Raw genomic sequence first — 16,614 nt, 5'->3', positions numbered from 1 at the left:
ACTTATACACATAAGATCATCCATAGTTCATCATCTCCCAAATGATCCAAATAATGAAAATTTTGAGTTTGAAGCTTCTTTGTGTTACTCTAGGTATCCCTAGTGGAAACCGTCCATTTTTGTGTCCTGTTGAAGGTGGAAGAACCAGTTTGATCAAAGGTCAAATAACTCACCATTTTCAATGATAATTTGATCAAAGATGAATTCGATGAGTTGTTCTGATACTAAATGATGTTGATTTGTTCCCGCGCAAGTTAAGTACTATTATGTCATGTTTATGTGCTATCAATAGAATCAGTGAAAACTCCATCAATTTGTATATGCATAGAAAGTGGAATATTATGCAAGAGAGTTATTACTTATATACACTTTTATGTTTTATCTATGGGTGCATCTCACTATGTCAAATTATGTATGTAGTTCTATAGAGACCTTGCATTGGCGAAGACCAGCTTTACCAGGAAGCAATCGTGTATTGTCCCCAGTTGTGTCTGTATAATTGTTCAATAAATATATATAGGTCAACTGGTTAATTTTGTGAGGTTCATGTGTGTTATTTGTAGCTCGCATGGATACCCTTGCGTGATACCATCCATGGGATAAAGACTCATGTCCACCATAGGCCGGCCCCCACACATAATATTGGGCATTGAGACACAGCTGCTTAGCTTTTCAAGGGAACTAATGGTCGCAGGATTGTTGCTATCATGTGTCCTACTGGTGTTGTGACATTTGTCATTCCAAAACACTGATGCGTTAAATATGGAATACATTATACTTCTCTGGGCTACCTTGGTTCTCTTGCGACTCAGATAAGTGTTGAAGTCCCCACTGAATTATCAGTCTTTAGTTTGTAATTTTGTGTAATACCCGATTTTAAGGACAAAACCAGATATATACATATGTGAGTCTTAGAAGCCAAATCTCACATATAGCTACAAATAGGGGTAATATCAAAAGACAATGTATAAATATATAACGTACTTAGTATAAAAAGGAGATAACCTTTGATAGCAAACACTCCAAACTTCGGGTATTAACTTCACTCTACAGGATCCAACTGACTGGTTGACCACAAGCCTAAACTTCTCCTGAGGTTTGGGGGAAATAGCAAGAGTGAGTCCATGTCGAACTCCACAAGTATAGCAACTAGATTGTATAGATTCCACAATCTCATGATCAATGTGACATAAATAATGTAGAGCGCATTAAATAATAAATAATGGGCATATTTAACACACAAGAATCATCATCGTCGATGCAAGAATCCCCAAGGCCGCTCATGACCGTGAGCACGGCTAGTATACCAGTTTTACACTCTGCAGAGGTTGTACATCTTTACCCATGAGTCATGATTTACCCTTTCGCCCGAGGTAGCTAATCTCTTAACCCCCTTCCTAGGGAGGTCGGCAGGGATCACTATGAAGCCTTTCAAAGGTTTCGTCTAACAAGTTAGGGCCATTAGATTCACTCGGCAGGCAGATATAGAGCCCCCCTTCCATGGCACATAACTCGCAGCCTATACACACGAACAGAGTCCACACTATACCCAACGTGTCTAGCCATTCTTACGCCATTTAAGGTAGCCGCTAACAAGCTAGAAAAAGGTCCTCATACTGAGCTAAAGCCAGAGCCATTATAGCTCTCATGGTTGCACTGTTGTCCCGGTTATCACTTACAGATAAATCATCAAGTGGCTAAAAAGTCATTTTTATCATCTATTACTTATAATGTTTTAAATAGCGGGCTATAGAAAATAGCGTCTTCCTGTCCCAGACGCTATTTGCGCTATAGCGAACGCTATAGCGGCGCTATAGCCCCGCTATAGCGGCTACTATACACAGTAGCGTGTTGTAGCTATCCACGCTATAGCGACGCTATAGCGGCGCTATAGCGTGCTATTTATTTGGAAACAGACAAAATATATAATAGACAACAACAAGTTCAAACAACCATCATATTTCACAATCACAAATCACAAATCACAGGTGTTTCACAGTTTAATACATAACTCCTAAGCATAATGCATGACTGCAAAGTGCATAACCATAAGTGCATAAGCACATCACAACAAATAAGTGCATGACAACATGACACATATCACTTAACTACTTAACCACAACAAAAATTAAGTGCATAACCACAATAAGGCAATAGCGCGCAAATAGCGGCGCTATGGCGCTATTTCAGTTTAGCGGCGCTATAGCGCGCTATAGCGCCGATAGCGTAAAAATGAGGTATAGCTTCGCGTCGACTTATTCTGGCCGCTATAGCGGTGCTATAGCGCAAAAATAGCGCACTATTTAAAACATTGATTACTTAACATCAATCTAGTCACAGGATCATGGTCACATAAATTAAAACCCAAATGCTATACTTGCCTTAATCCAATTGCTCTTGCTGATCCTTTTGGTTCTGCTGGTCTTACTAGTTGTCCAAAGCTCTGATCTTGATCACCAAAAACTGCTCTCTGTCTAAACTCGATCATCGATCACACAAATAATCGAAGAAAACATACACGAAGCAAACAAGGCTACAATTAGAACAGTACACCAAACATATAAAAACAGTATGAAAAGTTTATAAATAATTCTACGCATCGCTACGATTTCATAGACGTAAAGATCACGAAAATCGGAGTTGAAACGGAGAAGTTATGAATTTTCTAAGATTTTATATAGAAAAGTAATTAATTAAATAGAGTCACGAAAATAAAAAGTTCCAAACTGAGTAAACAGTGCTACTAAAATGTAGATCTTGTGATTACGAATCTAACGCAATTTGAATGAATTAAATCGGATTTAAAACGAAGATTTTATGAGCTAAACAAATCTAGTGGCAATTTTGTAATTACTGAAAACATATTTTGATTTAACCCGAGCGGTTTGCGTTTTCAGAAAAAGGAAACGTATTCTGGAATTACGCTATAGGACTGCAGGTTCTATATATAACAAATTGAGGGGCTCTTTAGCAAAACTCCAGACCGAAAGGGTATCGGCCATCCTGGTTCATTAGATCTCGAATGGACGGTCAGGATTAAACAGAGAGGGAACATCGGCCGGCCGGCCACCGGAGCAGAGGTCCGGTGCGGCGGCGCCATGGATAGGGCTCGTCGGAGCTCGTCGATTGAACGCTATGGTGCACCAAAAACAAAACCGAGAGTATGGGGAGAAAGAGGGAGACAAGGGGATCTCACCTAGGCGCTTGTTACGGGCAGAGGGGGCTCAGGGTGGCCTGGCGTCGAGATGGGGCGGATCCTTGGGCCCTGCGAGGTTCGGCGTGGATTAGGGATCGAATTAGAGCACGCGAGACAGAAGGAGAAAGCTTTGCGACCTCACGAAAACGACACGAAGCTCGGCGTGCGGTCGTTGACGAGCCTAGCACAGTAGAGAACAAGAGCGGCGGCGGCGGCTTCCTATTCTCTCTCGACGAGATCCAAAACCCGCCTAGAACACGTCCAGGGTCGTGGAAACGGGAAAGAGAAGCGCGGAGAAGGTTTAGGTTTTTATAGGGGTGACTTACACGCGTTTGGAGGCAGCAAATCCCGTGCCAATCGGGATTCGATGGTGCCTAAGCACGGAGTCCTACTCGAAGACGACGCGACGAGGAAGAAGGAAGGGGAGGTGTGTCGCTGACGTGCGGGCCCAGGTGATCAGTGACTCAGACAAGGGTGAAGGAAAAAAATTGCGGGCGGCTAGCCACTGGGCCGGTTGCCCCACTGTGGGCCGCGGCGCGAAGAAGGGAGGGGAGGGGATTGGGCGCGCTGGGCTGAGCTGCTGCTGGGCCTTCGGGCCAAAACAGAAGAAGGGGAGATTTCCCTTTTTCTTTTCTTTTCTTTTGTTTTTTTTCTTTTTGTTTCTTTTGTTTTTCTTTTATTCAAAAGTCATTTCAAGTCCCTTTTTTAAATCAGTTTTGAAATACTTTTGAACTTTACTCAAAGTCACACAGTACAAAAATATAAATGCTCCAACATGAGTGCACATACATGTTACTAAACCCTATGATAAATTTTAATTTAATGAAAAATATTATTCCCCTATGTTTCATGAGCATAAAAGTTCATAAATAAATCATTTTTCACCTATTTTTAAAATGAGCAAAATTTTGGGTGTTACATTTTGCTAGTTAGTGGATTTATCTATTAGGAAAATATGATATTATTCATTCAGTATGTTTGTATCAGCTATTTAGTCGATAGATTGTGCCTTTACGTGTATAATGTGCTTTCATAATTTTGTTGAAATATAGGAAGATCTATCAATCATTAACTTTTAGTTTAGGCCTTGTTTAGTTCTCAAAATTTTTCAAGATTCTCCGTCACATCGAATCTTGCGGCACATGCATGAAGCATTAAATATAGACGAAAACAAAAACTAATTACGCAGTTTACCTGTAAATCGCCAGACGAATCTTTTGATCCTAGTTAGTCTATGATTGATAAAATTTGCCACAAACAAACAAAAATGATACAGTAGTGAAATCCAAAATTTTTCCCAAACTAAACAAGGCCTTATTGTTCCACTGTCAGTGCTGCATCAACTGACATGTTGATAATACAATATATTGATTTTAACTGGTATATAGATTTATTTATATCCAATGGTTAAATGATGCCGATAGCCTGCGCATCGCAAGTACACTACTTTAATGCTTGTCTTGTACTTATCTTGGTTGATGAGCCAGTGTAGTAATTTACCATGATAATTAATAAATGCAATTGTTATCAACCACTGCTACAAAATCGGCCTTTAGTTCTGACCGTGAAGGGGCTTTAGCCCTGGATTCCGAGCCGGGACTACGCTTCTGTGACTAGTCCCCTCCCCCCACGTGCACCGGGGCCAAAGCCCCATCCTTTAGTCCCAGGCGGTATTACCAGCCGGGATTAAAGGGTGCTGCCATCGGTGCCACCTAAGTTACACGGATACTTCAGTGTACACGCGTATCCCGTATCCGATACGTATCCGATATGGATACGCTGCCGATACGCGGCCAGTACGTACTGGAGAAGTATCGGAATTTTGTTTTTTTTAAATAATGCGATACGTTTGCCTGATACGTATCCAGCACTAGACACGCGTATCAGGCAAGCTGGATACGGCCCAGCCCATTAAGAGGGCCATATGTGTCGCCTGGGACGGACGCGCAGTCGCCCGACTCGCGCCGCCTCTTCCGCGACGGGTGAAGCACTGAAGCCGCGAGGCCCCGACGCCCGCCGGCCGCCAGTGCCGTCCCTGCTCGCCGGCGACGAGCACCGTCCTTGCTCAGCCGTGGAGCCGCCTGTGGAGTTTCTGCGCGCGTGCTCCTCTTCTTCAGTTCTTCCCGATCCAGATCCCGTGACATCGCATCCGCGCTCGCCGGCCGCGGACCACCTGCGACGAGCCTCTGCTCGCCGGCGACGAGGCCTGCTGGCGCGGAGGCAGCGGCGTGGTGGGAGCAGTAGGAGGCCCGCATCCCCTGCTCTCGCGCCCTGATGTTGGGAGAGATATACGAAAGGGAGAAGGGCGGGTGGCGGAGAGGCAGCAGTGTGGTGGAAGCGATGGAGATGTTACGGGAGAAGTGTCTGGATTGGAGAGAGGACATGGGAGACGTGGGCTGTTGTTGGGAGGCTGGGAAGAGGATAAGATCGACAGCAGAGTGGGGCAGCCAGGTCGACAGCTGTATTCTTTTGTCCTCTTCCTCCCCTTTCTATTTCAGAGTTCAAGGTGATGTAGAACTGCTACTTTCAGGATTCTAATATGTGTCATTATTTATTTATTTTAAAAAATAGTAAAACGTATCCGCGTATCGGGTTTTTTAGAAAATTGCCGTATCCACGTATCCGTATCCTTCCGATACCGATACGCGTATCCGTATCCGTGCTGCTTAGGGTGCCACGCAGCAGCACCCTTTAGTCCCGGGCTTTTTCTTTTCTTTTCAGTTCTGTTTTTTAGTTTTGTTTATTTATACAATAGGTTTTCCAATATGTATTCTTTGTTGCTAATATATATATATGACAATAAGCTTATTTTATACATATATAATTGAATTATATAACTATATATATATATATAAATATATGCACATAAATATATAGAAGTTGTTCTCCAAATCTATTACTGCACAAGTTGTACTCCAAAGTTAATGCTCTAAACCTATTACAAGTTGTACTTCATCATCCAAAGATCTACAAAGCATACAAATGATCATCATTGTTTGGAATCATCTTCTCGTTAGGATTATAGTGGAACTCGCCGCTTGGATTTATGACTTGTTCCCGAAGAAATTCTGCTATTGCCTCTTGTATTGCTTTGAGTTGTTCATGTTGCATGAGTTTTTGCTTCAACCATTTAGTATTCAATTTGAATTAAAAGAAGGTATTAGTTATATCAAGATTATCAATAGTAATTTGAGAGAAAATGAAAAGAGACATGCGTTACACACTCTGAGGTATTCTTCAGGAATTCTATTTGTTATTGTCATAATATACTCGCAAACGTAGTATCCACATAAGTTATTCCCCGGTTCTTGTCTCAAGATCCACTGTAGGATGTAAAGATTCATCTCGTAAAAAAGACAAGATATAAGATATACCACGTACATTGACAAGAATGATAAACTTACATGTAAATTCTTGTTCAGCTAATGGGTGATATCATGACACACGGTAAAGCCTCAGGGTTTGCCATGTGCGGGTGCCTACGGGCACATGGCAAAGATTAGAAGTTAAAAAAAAACAGATCAGCAACAGGGGAAGGAAAGAAAAGGAAAAACATTTGCCATGTGCCAAATCGTGGGCACGCATCAAACAACCATGTTTGTCGTGTGCCAAATTGTGGGCACACGGCAAAGCCCCGTCCCACCACACTTAGCCGAATCACGCCAACGCTGCCTGCCCATGCACAGAACACACAACACATAGACACGCCCACCAACGCGTCGTGCAACCTTGCCCGCTGACGCGCCCACGCCACCACAGGCCACCATCGCCGCCGGTCCCGTCCCAGCCCTCGACCCACCCCCTCGCCACCCCGCCACCGCCTGCGCCACCGCGTCGCCTGCCACTACCGGTGCCGCTCGTGCTGCCAGTCCGCCCCCGCCGCCACCCCCCCCCCCCTCCCCCCTCCCCTAGTTGTTCCCCACCCCGACCAGACCCCCAGCTCACAACCTCGCCGCCGCCTACACTGTTGCATGGCTCGCCACTACCGGCACCGGTCGCGCCCTACCTGAGGAGTGGAGGTGAGGGGGAGGGGGAGGAGATATTTGCGCATCGCTGATCAAGCTGAAAGGATCTGGTCGCTAACTTATCCAGATTCCAGACTTTGTAGATATCCCTCGAGGTTACCCATCCATCCAGACGATTACCAACCATGCATGTCTATGTGTATTTGGAGCGAAGGAACGTATTACACTACCAGAAACCTTGAAAATGTTGTGTGCCCAAGTGTTTGCCGTGGGCGCAAAGTCAGGCACACAACAAATAGCGCATTTGTTGTGTGCCGCTTCGAAAAGCGCTCTGCAAAACATAGACACACGGCAAGCTGTTTGTTGTGTGTCTCCAACGGAACACATGGCAAAGGCAAATTTTGCTGAGGGCTGCCCTCAGCAAAGAGGCAGCACTTGGCTTATGGTAACTGCTGTTAGCTCTAGGCAGCCACCATCAGATTTTGCCATGAGTAGCGTGTGGACACACGACAAAGTGCGTGTGTTTGTCGTGTGCCTATTGTTGGCCCATGGCAAAGCTAGGTTTGCCATGTGCTAAATACTAGGTTTACCATGTTTGTCGTGTGCCAAATCACGGCAGAAGGCAAACCCTCGTCCCCTCACACTTAGTCGAATCGCGCCAGCGCTGCTCGCCGACGCACACAACACACAAAACACAGACACGCCCACCGACGCACCGTGCAACCCCACCCGCTGACGCGCAAGGGAGGTGCTGCCAAAATTTTTATTTGATAATATTTTTTCTCTCTTTTTTGTAGGAGAAGGAAGGAGTAGAGGCGATCCTGATTATCTTCCTCCGTGCCACGGGTCTACCTGCACCGTGTCGCCTCGCCACTGCACCGACCCACCACTGCCCCGCTAGCCTAACTCCAGTGCCACCCAAGGTATAACCCCTCATCCCATTGGGTCGTAGATGACGTAACCTTGTTAGGCGTCTCCTGTTCGAAAGAGATACGTTGGAAATATGCAGATCTTTCCATATCTATGACCGTATCTATTTCAAATTGTCTATGTTTTTTTTGGACAGCTCGAGGATGCGTGGATGGAGTTAGTTCCTATGTCTACTCTGATCTATACTTGCAAAGTATTGGCGCTCAGATTGGTCGACCTCCTCCACCTAGCCTCCTATTTTCTCCACCTCCTCCACCTGGTGCTAGAAGTACTCCTGTGAGTTTGCCTTCACTTACCATGTCTATTGCTTTGCGAGTATGACCTCACACATGCAATCTCTAGCTTTAACTTCAACTCCTTAATCTCTAACTTCACTTACCACATGTTTATCTTATCCTTTGTGCAGAATCAGTTGGCGGCCTCAAATGATGTGGTCAATGAGCAAACTCCTCAATCGGTGGGTGGGACGCCAATGTGAATGAGCAAACACCTCCATCCGGCTGGGGCAATAGAAATGGTACTTTTGGTTGGTGAACTTGCATGGTTGTGGTCATGAACTTTGTGGTTTGGTGATGAACTTGTGGTCGAACTTAGTTATGAACTTGTTGACGTACTTGATGTAATTGTATGGTACTAGTTGATGAACTTGTGGTTTATGTGATATATGTGATGTTTGTATGATATATTGTGATATATGTGTGGAATGGTGCTATATTTGTGGAATGGTGTGATATATTGTGACATATATTGATGTATTTTTTGTTTGACTGGTAGGAAGTGAAGAAACAAAAAAAGGTTGGTTGGACAGGGTTTGTCGTGTGTAACACTCAGCAAACAGCCTCTTTGCCGAGTGTTAGAACAATAACACTTGCCAAAGGGGCAATATCTAGAACCTGGGAAGGAGGTTTACCTAGTGTATGAACCATAACTGTAATACCCGATTTTAAGGACAAAACCAGATATGCACCATATGTGAGTTTTAGAAGTCAAATCTCACATATAGCTACAAATAAAGGGTAATATCATAAGACAATGCATAAATATATATCGTACTTAATATATAAGATATAACCTTTGATAGCAAACAGCAGATAGACAACTCCAACCTTCGGGTATTAACTTCACTCTACAGGATCCGACTGACTTGTTGATCACAAGCGTAAAACATCTCCTGAAGTGCGGGGGAAAATAGTCTATGTCGAACTCAACAAGTATAGCAACTAGATTGTATATATCCCACAATCTCATGATCAATGTGACATAAATAATGTAGAGCATTAAATAATAAATAATGAGCATATTTAACACACAAGAATCATCACCGTCGATGCAAGAATCCCCAAGGCCGCTCATGACAGTGAGCATGGCTAGTATACCACTTTTACACTCTGCAGAGGTTGTACATCTTTACCCATGAGTCATGATTTACCCTTTCGCTCGAGGTGATCAGCCTCTTAACCCACTACCAAGGAAGGTCGGCAGGGATCACTATGAAGCCTTTCAAAAGTTCGTCTAACATGTTAGGGCTGCAAGGTTTCCTTCGCGAGCAGATATAGATACCCCCCTTCCGAATGGCACAATGACGCGCAGCCTATACACATAGGGACAGGGGCTCGCACTATACCCGTGTCGGTTCAGCCCCTCTAGCGCCCTTTCGGGTAACCGCTAACAAGCTAGAAAAGGTCTTCATACTGAGCTAAAGCCAGAGCCATTATAGCCCTCATGGTTGCACTGTTGCCCCGGTTATCACTTACAGATAAATCATCAAGTGGCTAAAAAGTCATTTTTATCATTTATTACTTAACATTAATCTAGTCACACGATCATGGTCACAGAATTAAAACCCAAATGCTATACTTGCCTTGATCCAAATGCACTTGCTGATCTTGCTGGTTTTACTGGTTGTCCAAGGCTCTGATCTTAATCACTGAAGCACTCTGGTTCACCAAGGATTGCTCATCGTCTAATCTCGATCATCGATCACACAAACAATCGAAGAAAACATACACGAAGCAAACAAGGCTACAATTAGAACAGTACACCAAACATATAAAAAGAGTATGATAAGTTTATAAAATGATTCTACGCATCGCTACGATCTCACAGACGTAAAGATCACGAAAAACGGAGTTAAAACGTAGAAGTTATAAATTTTCTAAGATTTTGGATAGAAAAGTAATTAATTAAATAGGGTCACGAAATTAAAAGGTTTCAAACTGAGACAACTGTTACTAACAAGTAGAGCTCATGAAAACAAACCTAACGGAATTTGAATGGGTCAAATCGGAGTTAAGATGAATATTTTATGAGCTAAACAAAATCAGTGGCAAACTTGTAAATACTGAAAGCGTAAACGGAGTTGAACCGGACCAAAATACGTTTTTAAACTTAGAAAGCGTAAACTATGAAAAGCGCTAGGAACCGCAGGTTGCATAATGAAATTCTCCAGAGACTCTTTAAGAAAACAGCCGGGCGAAGGGGTATCCTCCTCTTTCGGCCGTAGGATCTTGATTGAATGGTCCAGATTAGATCTAGGGGAAAGAAGGGAGGGGCGCCGACAACGGCTGGCCGGAACAGGGCTCCCCACGGCGGCGCCATGGAAAGGCTCGCCGGTGCTCTAGGCTTTCTCGCTACCGTGAACCAAACTTCGAAATAAAAACTCTGGGAGAACAAGGAGCTCACCGCGGACTCACCTAGTGACTTTTCTCGGGCCGAGAAGCAACGGAGAGGAGCTCGCGACGCGCGGCAGCTTGCTCCCTTTCGGCGAGTTTCAACCGAGCGCAGCTAGGGCTTGGTTTTCTTGGTTTTCGCAGCGCGGGTGGAAAAACAAGATGCGGGGCCAGATTGGCGGTCTTTATAGGGACCGGGAAGATCGAATCCCGCCGAAATCGGGATCGACTGCCTCCCTGGCAGAGACCGGCTCGGTTCCGAGACAAGGAAGAAGAAGACGCTGCGCGGTGGGTCCCACGCGGTCAGAGAGAGAGGGACGGGGCCTGGCTGTCAGTCGGAGAGAGGGAGGAGGAACGGTGCCCACACGGCGTACTGGGCCGGTTGCGCGTGGATGCCAATGGGCCGTGGGGGAGAAAGGGAAAAGGCGCTGCGCGCTTGGGCCAGGAGAGGAGAGTGGGCCGCGGGGGGAGAAAGAAGGGGGAGAGGGAAAATGAGCTGGGCCTTCGGGCCAAAGTCTAGGGAAGGAGGGATTTTCCACTTTTCATTTTCCTTCTTTTTTTCTTTATTTCAAAGCCTACTTCAAAATAAATTTTGAAAATCATCTAAAAAATCAGTTTGAATCATTTTGTATTTAGGGATAAACTCACTCAGCACAACAAAATAAATTCTCCAGCATGAATGCACATTCAAGTTACTAAGTTCTATGATAATTTTTTATAATTTAATGAAAAATATTATTTTCCTATGTTTCATGAGCACAAAAATACAAAATTAAATTATTTTTTCACCTATTTTAAAATGAGCAAATTTTAGGGTGTTACAATAACACTCGGCAAAGCTCAAGGTTTGTCGTGTGCCGCACATGTGGCACATATGGCACAGGAGGGCGCTTTGGTCGAGTGTCGTGTGCCTCCCATATGACACACGACAAAATATTTTTTTCGTTTTCTCTTTTTTTGCCTAGATACATGTTTTGCCGAGTGTTGCGATAGGCTCACGACAAACTTTGCCATGTGCGCCACATGGCAAGGCTGCAGTCACAGCTGTCAGTTCTCTGTCCGTTAGTCTTTTTTGCCAAGGGTCACCGGCGACACACGACAAAGCCCAGGAATTAGTGACATGTGGGCGCATGTGTATACATGCTGCCATATATGTATATACTAGTCTTAATTAGTGTGTCATAAGCACATTCATACAACCATACACATGAGACCATGACAACAAGCCAAAACGACTTGGTAGCTTCTTATATCTATCAGTTTCTTCTAGCTTCTCAATATAGCACATACAAAGACATATGCAAACTAGAGAAATTTTGTATAAAATCTTGTCAAATTGAGTTCATACAAACCTAAGGTGTCTAGTATCTCTTGGGAAAATTTGATACCATAGGGTCTAGTAGTCATGACCAACCGACCCTCTCGTAGTAGCAATCAGGACACTCATAGCGTTCCTCATGCTCTGCTTCACTACATTTTATATTTGCTCATTTTCCACAGTTGTCGTAGCTAATCCAAAATGTGTTTGCCTTGTAGCAACTATTGCAACTCGCACAGTAGTTGTAATCATAATTTGTAGCATCATCTTTCTTCTCCTCCAACACTTCATTGGCTTCAACAGGACCACTAGATCTCTTTTTATAAGAAAAATTGAAATCGGTATGTGTTTAATTTGGATGTAAACAACTTATTTTGTATAGCTCCAAACACAAGCCATACCTGCTCTTCCATAAGGTATACCTCATGTTCCTCCTCCACCACCTCATTGGCTTCATCTTGTTTGTGTTTGGAGGAACAGGAGGTATACCTTATGGAAGAGCATGTATGGCTTGTGTTTGGAGCTATACAAAATAAGTTGTTTACATTCAAAGTAAACACATACTGATTTCAATTTTTCTTATAAAAAGAGATCTAGTGGTCCTACTGAAGCCAATGAAGTGTTGGAGGAGAAAGATGATGCTACAAATGATGGTAACAACTATTGAGCTAGTTGCAATAGTTGCTAAAAGGCACACATATTTTGGATTAGCTGCGACGAGTGTGAAAAACGGTACCATAGAAAATGTGTAAATATAACATCTAGTAAAGCAGAGCATAAGGGAATGCTATGAGTGTCCTGATTGCTACTATGAGAGGGTCGGTTGGTCATGACTACTACACCCTGTGGTATCAAATTTGCCCAAGAGATACTAGACAGCTTAGGTTTGTATGAACTCTATTTGACAAGATTTTGTACAAAATTTCTCTAGTTTGCATATGTCTTTGTATGTGCTATATTGAGAAGCTAGAAGAAACTGAAAGATATAAGAAGCTACCAAGTCATATTGGCTTCTTGTCATGGTCTCATGTGTGTGGTTGTAGGAATGTGCTTATGACACGCTAATTAACACAAGTATATACATCTATGGCAGCATGTATACATGTGCGCCCACATGACACTACCAAATTCCACGGCTTTGTCGTGTGCCCGAAGCACTCGGCCAAATCCCATATACACACGGCAAACTGTTTGCCGTGTGTGACCCACGATAAACACCACACGGTAAATATGGTGACGGCATAAAGCCACTTTGCCTTCCTCCTGTGACCATTGGCAAAAAATTCCTAACGAACTTTGGAGGAATAGGAGGTATACCTTATGAGAGCAGGTATGGCTTGTGTTTGGAGCTATACAAAATAAGTTGTTTACATCGAAATTAAAGCACATACTGATTTCAATTTTTCTTATAAAAAGAGATATAGTGGTCCTGCTGAAGCCAAGTGTTGGAGGAGGAGAAAGATGATGCTACAAATGATAATAACAACTATTGTGCTAGTTGCAATAGTTACTACAAGGCAAACACATTTTGGATTAGCTGCGACGAGTGTGAAAAATGGTACCATGAAAAATGTGTAAATATAACATCTAGTGAAGCGGAGCATAAGGATCGCTATGAGTGTCCTGAATGATACTATGAGGGGGTCGGTTGGTCATGACTACTAGACCCTATGGTATCATATTTGCCCAAGAGATACTAGACAGCTTAGGTTTGTATGCACTCTGTTTGACGAGATTTTGTACAAAATTTCTTTAGTTTGCATATGTCTTTGTATGTGCTATATTGAGAAGCTAGAAGAAACTGAAAGATATAAGAATCTACCAAGTCATATTGGCTTCTTGTCATGGTCTCATGTGTGTGTTTGTAGGAATGTGCTTATTATCACACGCTAATTAACACAAGTATATACATCTATGGCTCCATGTATACGCGTGCGCCCACGTGACTCTACAAAATTCTAGGGCTTTGTCGTGTGCCCAAAGCACTCGGCAAAAGCCCATATACACACAGAAAAGTGTTTGCCGTGTGTGACCGACAGCAAACACTACACGGTAAATGTGGTGACGGCATATAGCCACTTTGCAGTCCGCTTGTGACCCTGGGCAAATAAATACTAACAGACTTTGGAGGACCAAGAGGTATACCTTATGGAAGAGCAGGTATGGCTTGTGTTTGGAGCTGTACAAAATAAGTTGTTTACATCCAAATTAAACACATACTGGTTTCAATTTTTCTCATATAAAGAGATCTAGTGGTCGTGCTGAAGCCAATGAAGTGTTGGAGGAGGAGAAAGATGATGCTACAAATGATAATAACAACTATTGTGCTAGTTGCAGTAGTTGCTACAAGGCAAACACATTTTGGATTAGTTGCGATGAGTGTGGAAAATGGTACCACAGAAAATGTGTAAATATAACATCTAGTGAAGCGGAGCATAAGGAACGTTATGAGTGTCCTGATTGATACTATGAGACGGTCGGTTGGTCATGACTACTAGACCCTATGGTATCAAATTTTCCCAAGAGATACTAGATAGCTAGGGTTTGTATGAACTCTGTTTGACAGGATTTTGTACGAAATTTCTCTAGTTTGCATGTCTTTGTATGTGCTATATTGAGAAGCTAGAAGAAACTGAAAGATATGAGAAGCTACCAAGTCATATTGGCTTCTTGTCATGGTCTCATGTGTGTAGTTGTAGGAATGTGCTTATTATGACACGCTAATTAACACAAGTATATACATCTATGGCAGCATGTATACGTGTGCGCCCACGTGGCACAACCAAATTCTAGGGCTTTGTCATGTGCCCAAAGCACTCGGCAAAAGCCCATATACACACGGCAAAGTGTTTGCCGTGTGTGACCGACGGCAAACACTACACGGCAAAGTGTTGGAGGAGGATAAAGATGATGCTACAAATGATAATAACAACTATTGTGCTAGTTGCAGTAGTTGCTACAAGGCAAACACATTTTGGACTAGCTGCGACGAGTGTGAAAAATGGTACCATACAAAATGTGTAAATATAACATCTAGCAAAGCAGAGCATAAAGAACTCTATGAGTGTCCTGATTGCTACTATGAGAGGGTCGGTTGGTCATGACTACTAGACCCTGTGATATCAAATTTGCCCAAGAGATACTAGACAGCTTGGGTTTGTATGAAGTTTGTGTGACAAGATTTTGTACAAAATTTCTCTAGTTTGCGTGTCTTTGTATGTGCTATATTGAGAAGCTAGAAGAAACTAAAAGATATAAGAAGCTACCAAGTCATATTGGCTTCTTGTCATGGTCTCATGTGTGTGGTTGTAGGAATGTGCATATGACACGCTAATTAACAAAAGTATATACATGTATGGCAGCATGAATACGCGTACGCCCACGTGACACTACCAAATTCTAGGGCTTTGTTGTGTGCCCGAAGCACTCGGCAAGAGCCCATATACACACGGCAAAGTGTTTGCCGTGTGTGACCGACGGCAAACACTACACGGTAAATGTGGTGACGGCATAAAGCCACTTTGCCGTCCACTGGTGACCCTCGACAAAAAAAACGAACTTTGGAGGACCAGGAGGTATACCTTATGGAAGAGCAGGTATGGCTTGTGATTGGAGTTGTACAAAATAAGTTGTTTACATCCAAATCAAACACACACTGATTTCAATTTTTCTTATAAAAAGAGATCTAGTGGTCCTGCTGAAGCCAATGAAGTGTTGGAGGAGGAGAAAGATGATCCTACAAATGATAATAACAACTATTGTGCTAGTTGCAATAGTTGCTACAAGACAAACATATTTTGGATTAGCTACGACGAGCGTGGAAAATGGTACCATAGAAAATGTGTAAATATAACATCTAGTGAAGCAGAGCATAAGGAACGCTATGAGTGTCCTGATTGCTACTATGAGAGGGTCGGTTGGTCATGACTACTACTAGACCCTATAAAATTTGCCCAAGAGATACTAGATAGCTTGGATTTGTATGAACTCTGTTTGATAAGATTTTGTACAAAATTTCTCTATTTTGCATGTCTTTGTATGTGCTATATTGAGAAGCTAGAAGAAACTGAAAGATATAAGAAGCTACCAAGTCATATTGGCTTCTTGTCATGGTCTCATGTGTGTGGTTGTAGGAATGTGCTTATTATGACACGCTAATTAAAACAAGTATATACATCTATGGCAGCATGTATACGCGTGCGCCCATCTGACAGTACCAAATTCCACGGCTTTGTCGTGTGCCCGAAGCACTCGGCAAAAGCCCATATACACACGACAAAGTGTTTGTCGTGTGTGACCAACGACAAATACCACACGGTAAATGTGGTGATGGCATAAAGCCACTTTGCCGTCCCCGGTGACCCTTGGCAAAAAATTACTAATGAACTTTGGAGGAACAAGAGGTATACCTTATAGAAGAGCAGGTATGGCTTGTGTTTGGAGCTATACAAAATAAGTTGTTTACATCCAAATTAAAACACATACTGATTTCAATTTTTTCTTCTAAAAAGAGATATAGTGGTCCTGCTGAAGCCA

This window comes from Sorghum bicolor, chromosome 9, assembly GCF_000003195.3.
Source record: "Sorghum bicolor cultivar BTx623 chromosome 9, Sorghum_bicolor_NCBIv3, whole genome shotgun sequence".
Taxonomy (NCBI): Eukaryota; Viridiplantae; Streptophyta; class Magnoliopsida; order Poales; family Poaceae; genus Sorghum; species Sorghum bicolor.
Note: the sequence above shows the minus strand (reverse complement) of the source record.